Here is a 16,260-nt window from a genome sequence, read left to right as displayed (position 1 = left end):
CCGCGCCCTCGCTCTCACCCCCACACGCCCGCGCTGCGCGGCTGCAGCAGCCTTCGGGGCACAGCCGAGCCCGCGCCGGCTCCCCGGGGGCCGGGAAAGGTGCCCAGTCCCAATTGTGTAAGTAGGTCCCTCGGGCTAGGAGGGACCGCGCAGTCTGGCCGCGTAAGAGCCGGCAGCGGACAGTCTGGCCGTCTGTCCCCCACGCGCCGAGCTAGGGCTGAACAGGAGCGCGGCCGCCGACCGTCGCCCCCTGCCAGTCCGGCCGAGACAGGACCCCTGGCAAGTGTAATGCGAAGGGAGCCCGGCTTTAAACTTCCCCCCGCCCCAGGAAGGAGGGATGGCAGGAGGAGGGGTTGTGGGTGACTTGGTGGGAAAAGTCTAAGCCTCAGAGCTTCGGGGAAGGACGAGGCAGAGCGAAGTCACCGCTCGCATGGGGCTTCCGGACGCGGACACCGCTGCGGCGCCGCTGCCTGGAACGGGGGAGTGGGGGGAAGGGCCGGGAGAGCGGGGCCGCTTTCCTGGCACCAAGGTTAGGAGCCAGCGTGAGCAGGAGGTTACCTTAGAAGTATCTGGCACCCAGAAAGAAAGAACCGGGGCGGCCCGGAGTGTGTGGCAAAGGTAACATGGGGTCCGCCTCACCTTGCCTCATGAGCTGTATCAGGCATCACCTGGTGGAACATAGAATCCCAAACTTCTGAAGAAACATCCTAATAAAATCCTAACTGTTTTTGGTAACTTATAAGATATATTTAGAGCTTAAAAAAAAAATGGTTCGCCTTTGCAAAAAAATTTTCTCTGGGAGTATATGCCCTTCCCTCCGAAGATTCTTTTGAAAGTGTTCTTATACATGAACCCATTATAATGGATATTTTTTCCAGGTTCAGAAGCCGGGTAGTGTGGCTTTGCAGCAAGTCAGTCACAGTATTAGGCAGTTCATTTTATCAGTAAGGTGGGGGTATTTAACCTCCTGCACAATAAACCCAGGGAAATGTGTATCCGTTTTTATGCTCTGCTTGCAAAAGCTGTATTTATTTTGGGCGTTACTTACTCCAACCCACAATGTGATGCATTGCCAATTAGCATGTGTGTTTACATACACACTTTTTGAATTATTAAAGCACCTGTGATTAATAGTCCCTAGTACTTCTTTTACAAAGTCCCGTTGGAAATAAACTTCAAACTCTGGAGAAACAGGGAGCTATGTTTTAAAATAAATGTTTAAAATATGTTGTTTCATGCGCTTTAAAAACATCTTGCAGCATGTGTCCCTAGATTGCAGGTAATGTTAAAAGCTTCTTGTACGTTGAGTTTATACATTTTACTTTATACACAAACCTAAAGGTATTTAATCTTTACGATTCTTCTACACCATGCAATATAAAACGTCTGACTGAGTCTTGAAAGTTTCTTTCAGCTTATCTATTCCAGTGCTCAATCCTTGACACCTGAAATGTACTATCAAAATGTATTCTTTAGGTCTGGGAATGTTGGCGCTAGAAGCTGGATATCCTCCTTCCCCCTGGGTGGTTAATGACGGGAAATGGAAGAGTTCCAGGGGAGCTGATAGCCATTTGTTTTGCTGCAAGTGCTTGTTACATGGGTGAGGTTCATTTTGAGAAAATTCAAGCAGTTACACTTTGCATACTTCTCTGTGTTTTATGCTTAATACCTTAAAGTATTTCTAAGTAATTTACGCTTAAATTTTTAAAGTCTCTTTGCCTGTGCAGTAGTCCTCCCTTATCCGCAGTTTCAATTTCTGTGGTTTCAGTTACCGGCGGTCAACTGCTGTCCAGAAGCAGACGATCCACCTGACATAGCATCAGAAGGTCAACAGGAGCCTAACACTAGGTCACAATGCTTACGTCATTCCCCTCACTTCATCTCATCGTGCTGGCTTTTTATCATCTCCCATCATCACAAGAAGAAAGGTGAGTACAAGACATAAGACATTTTAAAAGAGAGACCACATTCGCACAACTTTTACTACAGAATATTGCTATCATTGTTCTATTGTATTTGTAGTTATAGCTGTTACTCTTTTATGATGCCTAATTTATAAATAAAACTTTATCATAGGTATGTATATAGGGTTTGGTACTATCTGTGGCTTCCAGTGCCCGCTAGCGGGGATTGGAGCATATTTCCCACATCTAAGGGGGCACTACCATACAGAAACAGATGATACTGCAGGTAAAGAAAAGAAAAAAGAAAAAAAAATCCCTAGTTTCAAGCCACTAAACCTTTTCCAAAGCTGCTGATTACAAGTTGTGGTACTGTAGGTTTTCTTTTTTTTTTTGTTACTGGCCCCGCCTATAGCTGTGAGCTTCTTTTTCTGCTTATCATAAACACGCATCCAAGTAACATTGCCCCAACCTTTATGGTTATGCCAGATATACTCTTCAGCATTTGAGTGTTGGACTTTGTAATCGAAGCTTGACTCTGCATCCCCCAACATTCACTTACAGGAAGTCCTCAGTTACACCTGATCAAGCCGAGCTGTATATAAATGAAATCTTAGAGGATGATTCAGAGCCATGGGTTTCAGGTTGGCTTAGAAGACATAAAAGTGAGGACTTGGAAAAACAGTCCAGCAATTCCTCCAAAAGTTAAACATAGAGTTATCACTTGACCCAGTAATTCCATTCATGGGTTGTACACCCAAGAGAAATGAGAACAAAAGCTTGTACACCAATAGCATGATTCACCTGTGCCAAAAGGTAGACACAACCCAACTGTGGACGAATGGGTAAACAAAGTGCGGTAATCCATGCAATGGAATATTTTTGGCAATGAAAAGGGATGAAGTACTGTACTTGCTACAACATGAAGAACCCTGAAAGGGTTATGCCAAATAAAAGAAGCCAGTCACCACATATTATATGATTCCATTTATACACAATCCCCAGAATAGGCAAATCCATACAGACAGAAAGTAGATTTGTGTATGGGGCTGGAAGAGGGGATGTGGGGGGGGAGGGGAGACTGGCTGAGCCTGGCGGAGGGGGAGCGGTAAAGGGTATGGGGTTACTTTTGGAGGTGATAAAACAGAACGTTCTAAAATCGATTGTGGTGATGATTGTACACCACCGTGAAGGTACTAAAAACCACTGCATTTTACACTTTAAATGCATAAATTGTATCTCAATCAAGATAAATGTGAATTATCTCTTAATAAAGCCCTTACCAAAAAAAATTGAGAATAAACAAAGTGAAGAAGAACATGTGGAAAATTTGACCCAGACATTTCATTAATGTGGGTGCCAGCTTTCCTTAAGATCAAAGCCAAATTCCAAGGAGAAATTTCCACCCACTCTTCCCTTCCCCATACCTCATTTTCCACTCCCTGCACTCCAAGCCTTAAGTGCTCAGGAGTTAAAGCTCTCTCCCTCAGGTTTCACTGGACACCTTTCCACACACTGCTCTGCTCCCACCACCCTTCTCAGAAGCCCCTCACCTGTCAGCTACTCCCTGCTGGAGTGGGGGCTGCTGCAGAAACTTCAGAGAATGTTCCCTGACAACCTGCCTCTAGCTCTGGCTTTGTGCATTTTACAGAGAAGAGCTTCTCTGGGTAAGGCACAGTAGGCTCTAGAAGTCCTCATTTCATATGGTGGCTCTGGCCAGCTTCACAAAGCGTGGTCCATGGACACCAGAACCGTTTGGGGAGCATGTCCAACTGTAAACTCATGGGCTTCCCTAAACCCCCGTGCAACCCCACACTCTGGATACGAGGCCTGGGAACCTGCATTTTAACAAACAATGTTGGTGGATAGTACTATTCAGACTCCAGAATCTTTACTTGGGGATTTTTCTGTGAGAGGGGACCAGCTGGAAGGGGAAGGTAGAGGATTTGGGTTGAAAACAAACCGAGATGTAAATGGGCTCGGGGGGAGGGGCTTTGCGGGTCCCCAGCCAGGCACGGGTCGCCCAGGTGACTTGTATGCCCAGGAAGGATGTAGACCACTGTATTCTAAGGGGAAGGGCACCATATTAGAAGCCAGACATCCCAGGTCCTAGCCCTCCCCCACTCTGTGATCTTGAGCTGGTTCCAAGGTTCTCTAGCTCTCAGTTACTTCATCTGTCAAGTGCAAGTCCGAGATGCTTCATCAGCCTGAGGCTGGGCCATGCGATCAGCTGGAGTCCCTGAGCGAGGCCTGCGATTTTGAATTCAGACATTCTATGACCAAGATTTCTCAGCTGATCATCAAGACAGCAGGGGCCAAGAAAAGCAGATGAATTGGGTTGTGGAATGGTTAAACTTGCAGGCCCAAAGTATGCAGAACAAAACCGGAGATTCATTCTAAACTTTAAGCCCTTGCATTCCATGGTCTCCTATCTTTCCATGAGGTACAGTGTTGCGTGAGGATTGTGTCAAGGAAATGGAAGAGCAACTTCAATTATAACCATTCACTTTGCCAAGAAAGGGCTGCAGAACTTTTTTTTTTTAATTAAGAGAGTGAGAGAGTGAGACTAGAAGAAAGAAAGCAGCGCTGAGCAGAGCTGGGCAGACTGGGCACTCCATTTTTCTGAAATGATGGTGCAGATTCCTAATGCCACTGGCCTCAAGACAGACTTATTTGTTAAGGCGAAGGCCTGCAGCCATCCTTCCCTCATTGAAAACTTCCCCTAATGCAAATCCCACAAAAAACAATTCAAGTCAATTTCCCTAAAGATTATGGCTCATAAATTTCTAGGGGCGATAAGCTACATATACATATGTAATAACGTGTGTCTTGTAAGAGTGTGGGAGAGTGTGAATGTGTGAGTGTGTTAGAGAGAGAGAGAGAGACACCTCGTAATATAGCTTTCTGTAGGATCAAGTTTCAGTAGAAGTCAAAACTATAATTCATCTTTGAGCAGAGACAACTCCTCTGTCCTGGGGAAATCTCTTGAACAAGCTTTTTGGTTATGCAGATGTGAAACCTAGACCATTTGGAAACAAAGATGTTTAGGGAAGAGCTGTGTAATAACAGGCACGAGAGGCTGCCTTTGCCCGGTGGGAGCCAGGCTACACAGCCTCCTCCACTAAGGCGCTCTTGGTCTGGGTGCTTCTCAGACTCACCAGAGGGACTTTAAAAATACATACAATTTCTGAGCCCCCAGGTGCAGAGATACTGATTCGTGAGGTCTGCAGTGGGGTGAGGCCCATGCAGATATATTTAGTAAAAGCTCCCAGGGCTGTTTCAGAGACCAGTATACCTTTGCATTTGTCTGTGTTTGCATGTGTGCGTGCATTATCTTCTTTCCAGCAACCACTCATGGAAGAGAGCATCTCAGGCCCCCAAAGATTGAGTCAGAGGATGGGCTTTACTGCCCGACAAGCTGCAGGAGAGACAATAAGAGGGACTTGGCCTGGGCTTAGTGCAGCCCATGTAGACAAAGCATGTGCATGCATGGGTGTTCCCAGACTGACAAACCCGAACTGTGGGAAATGTGCAAAGTCACTGGATTTGACATGTCTTAGCCATTGACCTACTGCAGACCACAAAGTCACCCTGGGAGAAAAAGGTGGAGTATCCCCCAAAAAGAAAGAGCAGAACTGCTGTCAGCCATCCAGCGGGAGGTCGTTCCTGGGGCAGGAAATGAGACCTGAGGAAACTGAGGGCTAAAGGGCCAGAAGAGGAGCACCACTTTGCTGCACAGTCTGCCATGACTGGGCTTTGCACACATTATTTCTAAACTTCACAGAGTATGTCAGGTCAATCCTTGGCTTAACTGGGCCAGAAAGAAGGAGAGGAAAGGACGAGTATTCGTCTTGGTGCCTCTTGCACTCATTGTGCCTATTTGCCACAATTTCAACTGTCCATAAGGATAGCAGGAAACAAAGTTTCTCTCCATGAAATGCTGTGATAATAAATCACTCTCCCAGCTCTTCTGAGCCAGGAAACAGCTGCTCTTGGCAGCAGATGTGAGTTCGCTGCATTTGAAGGTTCTGTGTGTGCTTACCTGTGCACCTTGTTCTGATTTAACAAATTGGCGTCCTGACATATTAGCCCTTTGTGCCAAACTCATTTTTACATTTGGGCTTCAAATGTGCTGTCCCGTCTACAAGAACACTGTTCTTTGCCTACCCCTTGGTCCCCAACTCATATACACACACGTTTCCTGGGGACACTCCGACTCATCCCTAGATTACAGGTGGGAGATCCTTTGCTCCAGAAGGTCATCGTCAACATCCCCGTGAACCGCCCCAGAGACCAGATGAGGGGAGCCTGCTTTGTGCTTTGTATCACCCTCCACTTCCCATCATAGCTGTCGCCACACCATATTGTGATCATCTGATTTCTTGTCTCGATTGCTGTCTAGACTCCACATGTGGGAGACGCTCATACTTTTGTGGCACAGTCAAGACAAGATCTTTTTGAAACACTGGAAGTTCCTGTTCCTGTTTAGCCCCAAGAGCAACTGCTGGTGAGAACATATAATTTGTTCTACCAAATGAAGAGCAGCCATAGGTGCCCTCCTCTCCATCTCTCAAAACTAAGTCCACCCAGACCATCTCCAATCTCCATCTCTTGGTTATGAAAGAGTTGGCTGTGTACTTGTTCAGATTCTTTCCCTCAAAGCTCAACAGCCTGATGTAGACCAGCTTGAATGGAAAGAAGTACATATGGCCCACCAGAGACAAGAAACAGTGATGTGTTGGGGCGCCTGGGTGGTTCAGTCGGTTAAGCATCAGACTCTTGATTTCGGCTCAGGTCATGATCTCAGGGCGGTGAGACTGAGGCTGCAACAGGCTGCATCAGCGGAGTCTGCTTGTCCCTCTCCCTCCCCGCACTTGCAGGCTCTCTCTCTCACTCTCTTTTAAATAAATAAATAAATAAATAAATAAATAAATAAATAAATAAATATCTTTTTGAAAAAAGGATCACGATTAGTGGCTTATTTGTCCATTCTTCAGCCAATCCCGGAAGCCAGGGCAACTGAGTACTACAACTGGTCATCCTGTGTTTAAGAGTAGTATCTGCCCTGGAAATGAAGAAAGGAGAATGGAATATGTTGGACAAACAAACAAAAAATAGCTTCTATATGGCCATACCAAACCTTGGCACATCCCATCTGTCTGTCACTTTGGTTTACCATCAGTCCTTCCTGCAGCAAAACTTTCACACCATCCTCTTGAGAGCCATTACCCTGGTCACAGGAGCCCCTATTACCTCCTGACTCCCAATAATAAACTAGCACACTATAATCACTGGACCCTTTCATGGCACTCTGGACTTTAATTTGGAGAAAGTGGGTCCCAAGTGAAAGGAAAAATAAGATACTTGATACTACTACATTCACCACTCAATATTAGAATTATATCATAAGTCAGACAGCACACAGTTTCAGCATGGAGCTCCATATCTAAACACCATAATCTAAGTGAAAAAAGGCAGTCCAACAGGAGAAAGTTCTATCAAGAAACAAGTTAAATGTGCGCTTTTAGGAGCACTGCCTTTTAGAATCATAGAGGATTACATCTCAAGGACACTTGAGCTATTCTCTTAGACAATGATTATCTGTAGGTCAAGAACCATTTGGACACCGTGTCTTATCTGATGATTGAAAAAATAATATCTAAGTGGATATTATTCCAAATGCACACAGAAATTTTTCCAATTTTAAAAGCCTTACTGACTTTATCTAGAATTAACAGAAACTAAAATGGAATTACTATCATATGATTGTCAGAGAAATATTCAAACTTTAAAAAAAGCTCAGACAATTCAATTCCTGAGTATAAACCCAAGAAAAATGAGTGTTTGTGTCCAACAAAAGACATGCACAAGAATGTTCCTAGCAGCTCGTTCATAAGAGCTCCAAACTGGAACTAATCCAAATGGCCATCAACAAGAGAAAGAAAAAAACAAAATGTTATATTCATGTAATGGAACACTGCCCTGCAACGAAAAAAAATAACTCTTGCTACTCTCAACAACATGGATAATCTCAATAACATAACTTTGAGTAAAAGAAGACAGGCATGAAAGAGTTGATCCTGTATGATACCTTTTGTATGAAGTTTAAGAATAGATGTACATATGCTGGTAGAGGTCAGATGGTTGTCTTTGGCAAAGGGTGAGGGCGGTGTATTGGAACAGGGGGAAACACATCATAAAAAAACCTTCAGAGACACTAGAATGTTCTACACCTTGATCTGGATGATGAAGTCTCACATATATACATATGCAAAAATTCATCAAGCAGTTCACTGAAGATTTGTATACATCTCTGTATCGAGTTATAATAACCACAACAAAAAAGTCAGGATACATGAAAAAATTGGGAACTCACTCATTTTAAAACTAAAAATTAAATTCTATTTTAAAATTTAAAAAACAATGATCTGATCTCCCAAGAGTGTTTGACCAATGATCAGACATTCAGTAAGAGAACAAAGATGGTCCCTCAGGTCTCCTGATCTCCAGGTCAGAGCTGTTGGTGTTATGCTACATTGAGGTTCTGGATCCCTGCTGTATCTGTGAAGGGCACAAGTTCTGTTCCAACCTAGGCAGCCTGGTGACTTCTAGGTTCTTATAGTCACCCTCAAACCTGGGTACTGTATATGGCATAAAAACCCTGGAGGAACCCCTGGTGACTTTAGAGGCAGTGTGGTTTAATGAGGGAGCTTGGGATGGTGAATCCAAACATCTTGATCATAGTGGCCTCCTTACTGCACAAGGGCCTTTGCACCTGCTGTTCCCTCTAGAATGCTCTTCCCTCAGATAGGTCTTGCCCCCTCATTTTATTTACTTCTTGGAGAAACAATCCCTAACCTCCTTATCAAATGAGAAACAATCCCTGACCTCCTTCCCCTCCTCCTTCATTCCCTATCCCCACAGTTTGGATTTCTTCCTAGTACTTATCACCCTCTGACATTATGTTGAGTTTTTTGTTTTTGTTTTTGTTTTTGTATGCATGGCCACATGACAAATGTAAGCTCCATAAAGGCAGGGACTTTGTGTTGAATAAACCTATCTTTTCACGTCCTAGAACAGTGTCTGGTAAATAGGACTCAATAAGCTTTTATTGAATGAATGGCTAAAAGGTCTTGGCTTTTTCTCTCACTTGCTCTGTGATCTTAGACAAGTCACATTACCTCAACGGGCTTCAGTCTTTCCCATGAACAGAAATAGGGTGGGGGTGGGCAGGGCAGGGTTTAGACTAGATGATGTACATGGTTCTTTCTAGTTCTAACATAGAATTCTAAATGCTGTCTTGTCAAGCTGTCTTGGTCTCTTTTGAATAATAATATCCTGATCACGAATCATCTCAGTGGGAAAGGACAAAGAAACGTGTGTGTGTGTGTGTGTGTGTAAGTGTATGAAGCTGAAAAAGAACCCAGGGCCCTGAAGCCCTGGTGTCAGGCTACCAGCCACCTGAATATCAGGTGTCCCACTCAATGTAGCTACATGATCTGTCAGCCTCTGCAGTTAGCCCCAGAGAGCAGGAGCTGTGCCCATCTTCAACTGAGGGTATGACTGGGGTGCACATGGCCATGACAGAGTGCCAAGGAGACTCAGGTATCTAAAAACCAAACCATCTTTGTTGGGATTGGGTAGGTGAGTGGAAACCTAAGGCACAGGTGGGGCAAGGGTGGGGAGTGGGGAGCAGTGGTACATGGTTTTAAGTGTTCTTGGAAGTATGGATGGATGCAGTCTGGTAAAACCTCTGAGGACCCTAGAGGCCACCAGCCATGGACCTTATAAACAGAGACCCTAATGGCAACACAAAGTGGAGGGGCAGATGCTGAGAAACACTGAATACATTTGACCAGAGTTGAATCTGAAACAGCTCCAGGAAGTGGGGGGCTGTGGAGCAGCTGTGCAGGACATGAAGAATCAGAGAGAACGAGAAGACAGATCAGATGTGTCCCGTCTGTGTTAATCTTTCACTCTCACATCATCTCATATCGTACACCAACAGCCACGCAGGCGGTTAATTCTTCCTCACCAAGAGATGAAGAATTTGAGGTTCAGAGATAGAGAGTGACTTCCTTCAAGTCAAGCCACAAGCCTTCTGACCTCTAATCCAATTTCTTCCCAGTATACCACAGCAATATTCTGTGCACATTACTCGGGATTCGGGAAAGTGTGGCAGAGGGCTCTGGAATGGCTGGATTAAACGAGACACTGTAGGGGTCAAGGGCAGGCTGCTCCAAGATGGGCTACTTTGGCATATGATTATTTTAAATAAAAATTAATTTAAGAGACAGTCTATCCAAGAAGGACACTCGGACCCTCCTCTGTCCCCCTGAGAACAAGAAAGAAATCTCCCATGTGAAAGGTCCTCTCCCTGTACCAGGAGGTAAAAAGACATCCTTACCACCAGCGACAGGAAATTTAGAACCAAGAGGACTATATAAACAACCCTTGTACTTACTAATTTACTACCCCAGCCCAAACTCTGTTCAGAATTTCTTACTAATTGAAGCTCCCAAACTTTTTTTCCTTGTCCTGTCAATTCTTCCCAGATTTATTGTCTCTTTGTCTGAAAAGTATAAAAATAACCTGCCTTGATCATTTCTTTAGGTCTCAATTTCATTATTGGGCCTCTGTGTGTAGGCAATAAAGCTTTTTCTTTTCTCCTGTTAATCTGTCTCATGTAAAAATTCAATTCTTAGACCAGCTGTAAGACCATAAATGGTAGAGAAAAAATTTTTACTTCAACATTTTCAATTCTGTCTGTCCATCCCTAATTCTAAGGACTACTCTTTGCCCTATCCCAACCAGGAGGTCCCAGTCAGGGCTGCCATGTTCTTGTCTGACTCCACCCCTTGCCTGGAGACTGGGGCTAGAGCAGGTAGCTGAACCTGAGGGATCCTTTCAGCTCCTCCCCTCTGGGCCATAATCAGTTGGTCCATTTCAATAGAACGACTTCATCATTGTACATGCAAGTCAGACAAATCAATATGAAATGTTCAAATAAAAAAGTAGGATATCCTTTGTAATATTTCCTAAAAAGATGTTTGACCAAGTTCAGCATCTACTTCTCTAAGTGAAAGAAGCCAGTCACAAGAAATCACATATTATAGGACTCCATTCATATGAAATGTCCAGAAAAGGCAAATTGATAGAGACAGAAAGTAGACTAGTGACTGCTTAGGGCTGGGGGGAGTGGGAGGGTAGCTAAAGCGTATGAGCTTTCTTTTCAAGGTGATGAAAATATTCTAAAATTGTCTGTGGTGATGGTTGCACATATCTGTGAATATACTAAAAACTATGGAATGATACACTTTTATTAAATAGGTAAATTATATAGTATGTAAACCACATCTCATTAAAACTGTTAAATAATCCATTCCTGACTTTTAAAATCTCTTAATAAAATAAATGGCAGGGGCGCCTGGGTGGCTCAGTCAGTTGAGCGCCCAACTCTTTGATTTCGTTTCAGGTCATGATCTCAGGGTCCTGGGATCGAGCCCTGCATTGGGCTCTGCACTCAGCATGGAGTCTGCTTGAGATTCTCTTTCCCTCTCCTCTGCCCCTCCCCCCTCTTGCTTGTTCTCTCTCAAAATAAATAAATAAAAATAAAATATTTTTGAAAATTAAATAAATGGCATAATTTCTTAACATTATATCTATCCCAAGTCATCACCAATTTACAAAGCAGTATGTTTTAGGAATAAGTTAAGATTGTGTGTGTTCTCCACCTGAAATGTTGTCCTAGGCTTTCCAGCTAAGCAATGATAAATGTTTGAAAGGATAATTATAATTTCAAATATATGACTTATACCTGAAAAAACTAGGATAGCCCTATATATCTGGAGCATGAAAGAATAAAATAATACATCAAAATCAAATATCTTTCAAGTTCAATTAAAAAAATATTTAAATAGCAAAGGCTACCATCAGTTTCAAAGTTGGATAGAAAAAAGCATTCTGTATACTAAAATCAGACAAGTGCAAATCCAATCAAGTGACCAAGTTGGGTAATCACAGATTTTGTGAGCAGGTAGAGGCTCAAGTGTCTAGATAAAATGAATCTAGTTAGCAGTCTACACAAGCCACACTTCATTTTTAAGTCTTGAAGTCATGTCATAGGCAACCTCAACATGGCAGTGGGTCAGCGAAAAGAAACACACTGGGTGTCTGCAGCTGCATGTGGGTGGGGGGATGGGGTAACTGGGTGATGGACATTAAGGAGGGCATGTGATGGAATGAGCACTGGGTGTTATATAAGACTGATGAATCACTGATCTCTACCTCTGAAACCAATACTATGTTATATGTTAGTTAATTGAATTTAAATTTAAAAAAATAATAATAATAATCCCAGTTAACTGAGATGGTACCATATCTCACCTAACTTAAGATACTATCATTTTATGTATCACTAAGAAAGACTAACTGTTGCTAATTAAGGTGCCATTGATTATAAGCCCCAATTTCAGAAATATTAAAATGTGAAGGAAAAAAAGTACGTCTTAGAGTAGATGAAATTTTTTTAGTGAGTGAACAACTTTCACCCTGGGAAAATTTAGAGTTAAATATTCAGAGCTTCAGGGCTCCTGGATGGCTCAGTCAGTTGAGCGTATGACTCTTAGGTTTGGCTTAGGTCATGATCTCATGGGTCGTGGGATGGAGCCCCACATCGGGATCCCTACTTAGAGGGGAGTCTGCTTCTCTCCCTCACCCTCTGCCTCTTCCCCCACTCGTGCTCCCTCTCTCTTTCTCTCTCAAATAAATAAATCTTTTTAAAAAATATTCAGAGCTCTCCGGAATTCTACTAGTATTCCTTAGTCAGCAGCAGGTTTTAATTCTGGGAAGGTTTAAAATTTAAGTATTAAAAATGTTAAGGAGATCAAAACCATGGTGTTAATACTTTGGTGTTTAGAAAGACTCTATAAATATTTGATACTCTGTATGTTTGTAATATTGAAGAGAATTTGGTGTCTAAGGTGACAGCCTCATAACTCCAGTTTAAAATATACAATTGAGGGGTGCCTGGGTGGCTCAGTCGGTTAAGCAACTGACTTGATTTCGGTTCATGCCATAATTTGTCGTGAGACAAATCCCTATATTGGGCTCCCTGTCGTGAGACAAATCCCTATATTGGGCTCCCTGCTCAGTGGGGAGACTACTTGGATTCTTTCTCCCTCTGCCTCTGCCACTCACCACACCCCCCCCAACAAGCTTGCGCTCTCTCAAATAATAAATAAATAAATCTTTAAAAAATAAAGTAAAATACACAATTGAGTAACTTAGACTTAAGATGTTCTATTGAAATCCTACCAAGTTCATGCACAGTATTTGGACACCTAAGAGAAATTTAGGTTTCCTTTATTTATAAGGTTAACTTATTGTACTTATAGGAGTTATTTAAGTCTTCAGGAAGATTTATTTGTTGGGCTAAGCAATTAAAATACGTAAGAAGAAAATAAAATGTATTAAATTGATAAACAATGTTTGAAATATTGAAATATTAAACAGATCAAATAATATTTAAATATCCCTTAAAAAGTGATTGTTAACAACGGCTAGATTTATAAATAGAATTAAAAGTTCTATAAAAACCAGAGCCATAATAAATTGAAAGCAACTTGTTTCAACCAAAAGTAAAATTCTAAAGACTCTTATCTGTAAGTAAAACCCACTCCCAATGTAACCAAAAGCTTCATTAACAGTCCAGAGGGGCACATGACCCCAGTTGGCCAATCAGAAATCTTGCTTAGAATTTTTCAGCTGAGCTGGGAGTAAGAGTCTTTCTGGTGGTAAGGGCTTGGAGTCCAGGGTTTTGCAAGCTGCCTGTAGTCTTTTTTTTTTTTTTTTTTTAAGATTTTATTTTATTTATTCGACAGAGATAGAGACAGCCAGCGAGAGAGGGAACACAAGCAGGGGGAGTGGGAGAGGAAGAAGCAGGCTCACAGCAGAGCCCGACGTGGGGCTCAATCCCACAATGCCGGGATCACACCCTGAGCCGAAGGCAGACGCTTAACCACTGTGCCACCCAGGCGCCCCAAGCTGCCTGTAGTCTTGTCTTGGGCTTATGTGGAGGAACCCAGCCTGCATGGAGAGTGAAAGTAATGGGCAGAGAGATAAAGAAATAAAACCCAGAGAAAGAGAGAGAGAATGTCCTGGTGGCATCCAAGCCCCAGTTCCAGCTATTCCTCAGGCCCACCTGCTCTTCACACTTCCTACTGTCAGGCTATTCAACTCTTTCTTCAATACACAAGATACCTCAATATCTTTATAACAAAAATCTCCTTTTCTTACTACTCTGTTTTGGATTTCTGCCTCTAGCAACACAAACATTTCCATATTGCCACTGTACTTTGATAAATTTGGGTAAGAGCTTTATATTGGGAATACCCCACATTGCAGAGGAAGACTTGTATCATAGTTAATATCACCAAGTTGTTAATAATGAACAACCTTGGAAAATTCTGCAATAAGAAAACTACATAAGCTGCTTGTTATTTATGAAATAGTAAGCCTATAATACACAAAAATTAGCTCATAAATGTAAATGTAAGAGCAAAGACTATAAAATCCCTAGAAGAAAAGACAGGAGTAAATCTTTGTGACCTCTGGGTTAGGCAATGGTTTTTTAGATATGACACTGAAAGCAAAAACAATGGAAGAAAAAATAGACGAACTGGGCTTCACCAAAATTTGAAACTTTTGTGCTTCAAAGGACATCGTGAGGAAAATGAAAAGACAACACAGAATGAGAGAAAATTTTTGCAAATAATATGTCTGATAAAGGATTTATACGCTAAAGAACTCTTACAACTCAATAATAAAAAGACAACTAATCCAACTTAAAAATGGGCAAAGAATCAGAATAGATATTTCTCCAAAGAGGATATATAAATGGCCAATAAGCATATGAAAAAATGCTCAACATCATTAGTCATTAGGGGGAAAAAAATGAGATAGCACTTCACACCCACTTCACACCCAACAGGATGGCTAGAATAAAAAAGACAGACAATACAAGTGCTGGAGAGAATGTGGAAAAATTAGAACACTTGCTCATGGCTGGTAGGAGTATAAAATGGTGCAGCCCATGGAACATTCTCCAAGACGGACCATTTGTTGAAGCAGAAAACAAATCTTAACAAATTTAAAAGCCTGAAATCATACCACGTATCTTTTCTAACCATAACAATATGAAACTGGAAATTGATAACAGGAGGAAAATTCACAAATATGTAGAAATTAAATAACACACTCTTGAACAATTAACTGATGAAAGAATAAATCAAAAGGGAGATCAAAAAGCATCTTGAGACAAATGAAAATGGAAAACTGGATACCCGTGTACCAAAAAAATGAAATTGGACCCTTATTTTATACCATACACAAAAATTAAGTCAAAATGGATGAAAGACTTGCATAGAAGACCTGAAACCATAAAACTATTAAGGGAAAATCTCCTTGACATTGGTCTGGGCAATGATTTTTTGGGTATGACACCAAAAGCACATGCAACAAAAGCAAAACTAGGCAAATGGGATTACATCAAATCAAAAAGTTCTGCACAGCAAGGGAAACAACAGAGTGAAAGGCAACCAACCACATGGGAGCAAATATTTGCAAACCAAGTATCTTATAAGGAGTTAATATCCAAAATGCACAAGAAACTCATACAACTCAATAGCAAATAAAATGCCTGGTTTTAAAATAGGAAAAGGACTTGAATATTTTTTCAGGAAAAGATATGCAAATGACTGAACGGTATATGAAATGTGCTTGTCATCACTAATCATCAGAGAAATGCAAATCAAAACCACAAGAGATATGACCTCACATCTATTAGGATGGCTGTTACCAAAAAGACAAAAAAAAAGTGTTGTTGAGGGTGTAGAGAAGAGGCAGTCCTTGAACATTGTTGGGTGTGGGAATATAAATTGGTACAGCTATTATGGAAAACAGTATGGAGGTCCTTTAAAAAACAGAAAATAGAACTACCATATGACCCAGCAGTCCCACTTCGGGATGCATATCCAAAGGATTCTCTCTCTCCCTCTCCTTCTGTCCCTCCCTACCACCCTCTCTCCTTCTCTTAAAAAAAAAAAAAAAGGAAATCCTGCCATTTGCAACAACATGGAGGACATTATGCTAACTGGAATAAGCTAGATATAGAAAGTCAAATACTGCATGATCTCACTTACGGTGAATCTAAAAATGTCAAACTCATAGAACCAGAGAGTAGAAATTGGTTGCCAAGAGGTGGGGGGGGCGATGGTGGAGGAAATGGGGAAAATACTGGTCCTAGTATACAAACTTCCAGTTATAAAACAAATAATTCTGGAGATCCAACATACAGCAT

The 16,260-nt window shown here is 42.0% G+C and overlaps 1 long non-coding RNA gene across 1 annotated transcript; it reads left to right on the top strand.

Annotated features, from left to right (window-relative positions):
- The first annotated feature begins 31 nt into the window (after positions 1-31).
- On the top strand, positions 32-1,967 carry LOC117796919. The gene is made up of 3 exons (XR_004621622.1): positions 32-117; positions 1,477-1,600; positions 1,769-1,967. It is a non-coding gene; the product is annotated as an uncharacterized LOC117796919 (long non-coding RNA).
- The last annotated feature ends 14,293 nt before the right edge of the window (positions 1,968-16,260 follow it).

Source organism: Ailuropoda melanoleuca, chromosome 17, assembly GCF_002007445.2.
Source record: "Ailuropoda melanoleuca isolate Jingjing chromosome 17, ASM200744v2, whole genome shotgun sequence".
Lineage (NCBI taxonomy): Eukaryota > Metazoa > Chordata > Mammalia > Carnivora > Ursidae > Ailuropoda > Ailuropoda melanoleuca.
Note: the sequence above shows the minus strand (reverse complement) of the source record. Positions and strands in the feature narration are given on the sequence as shown.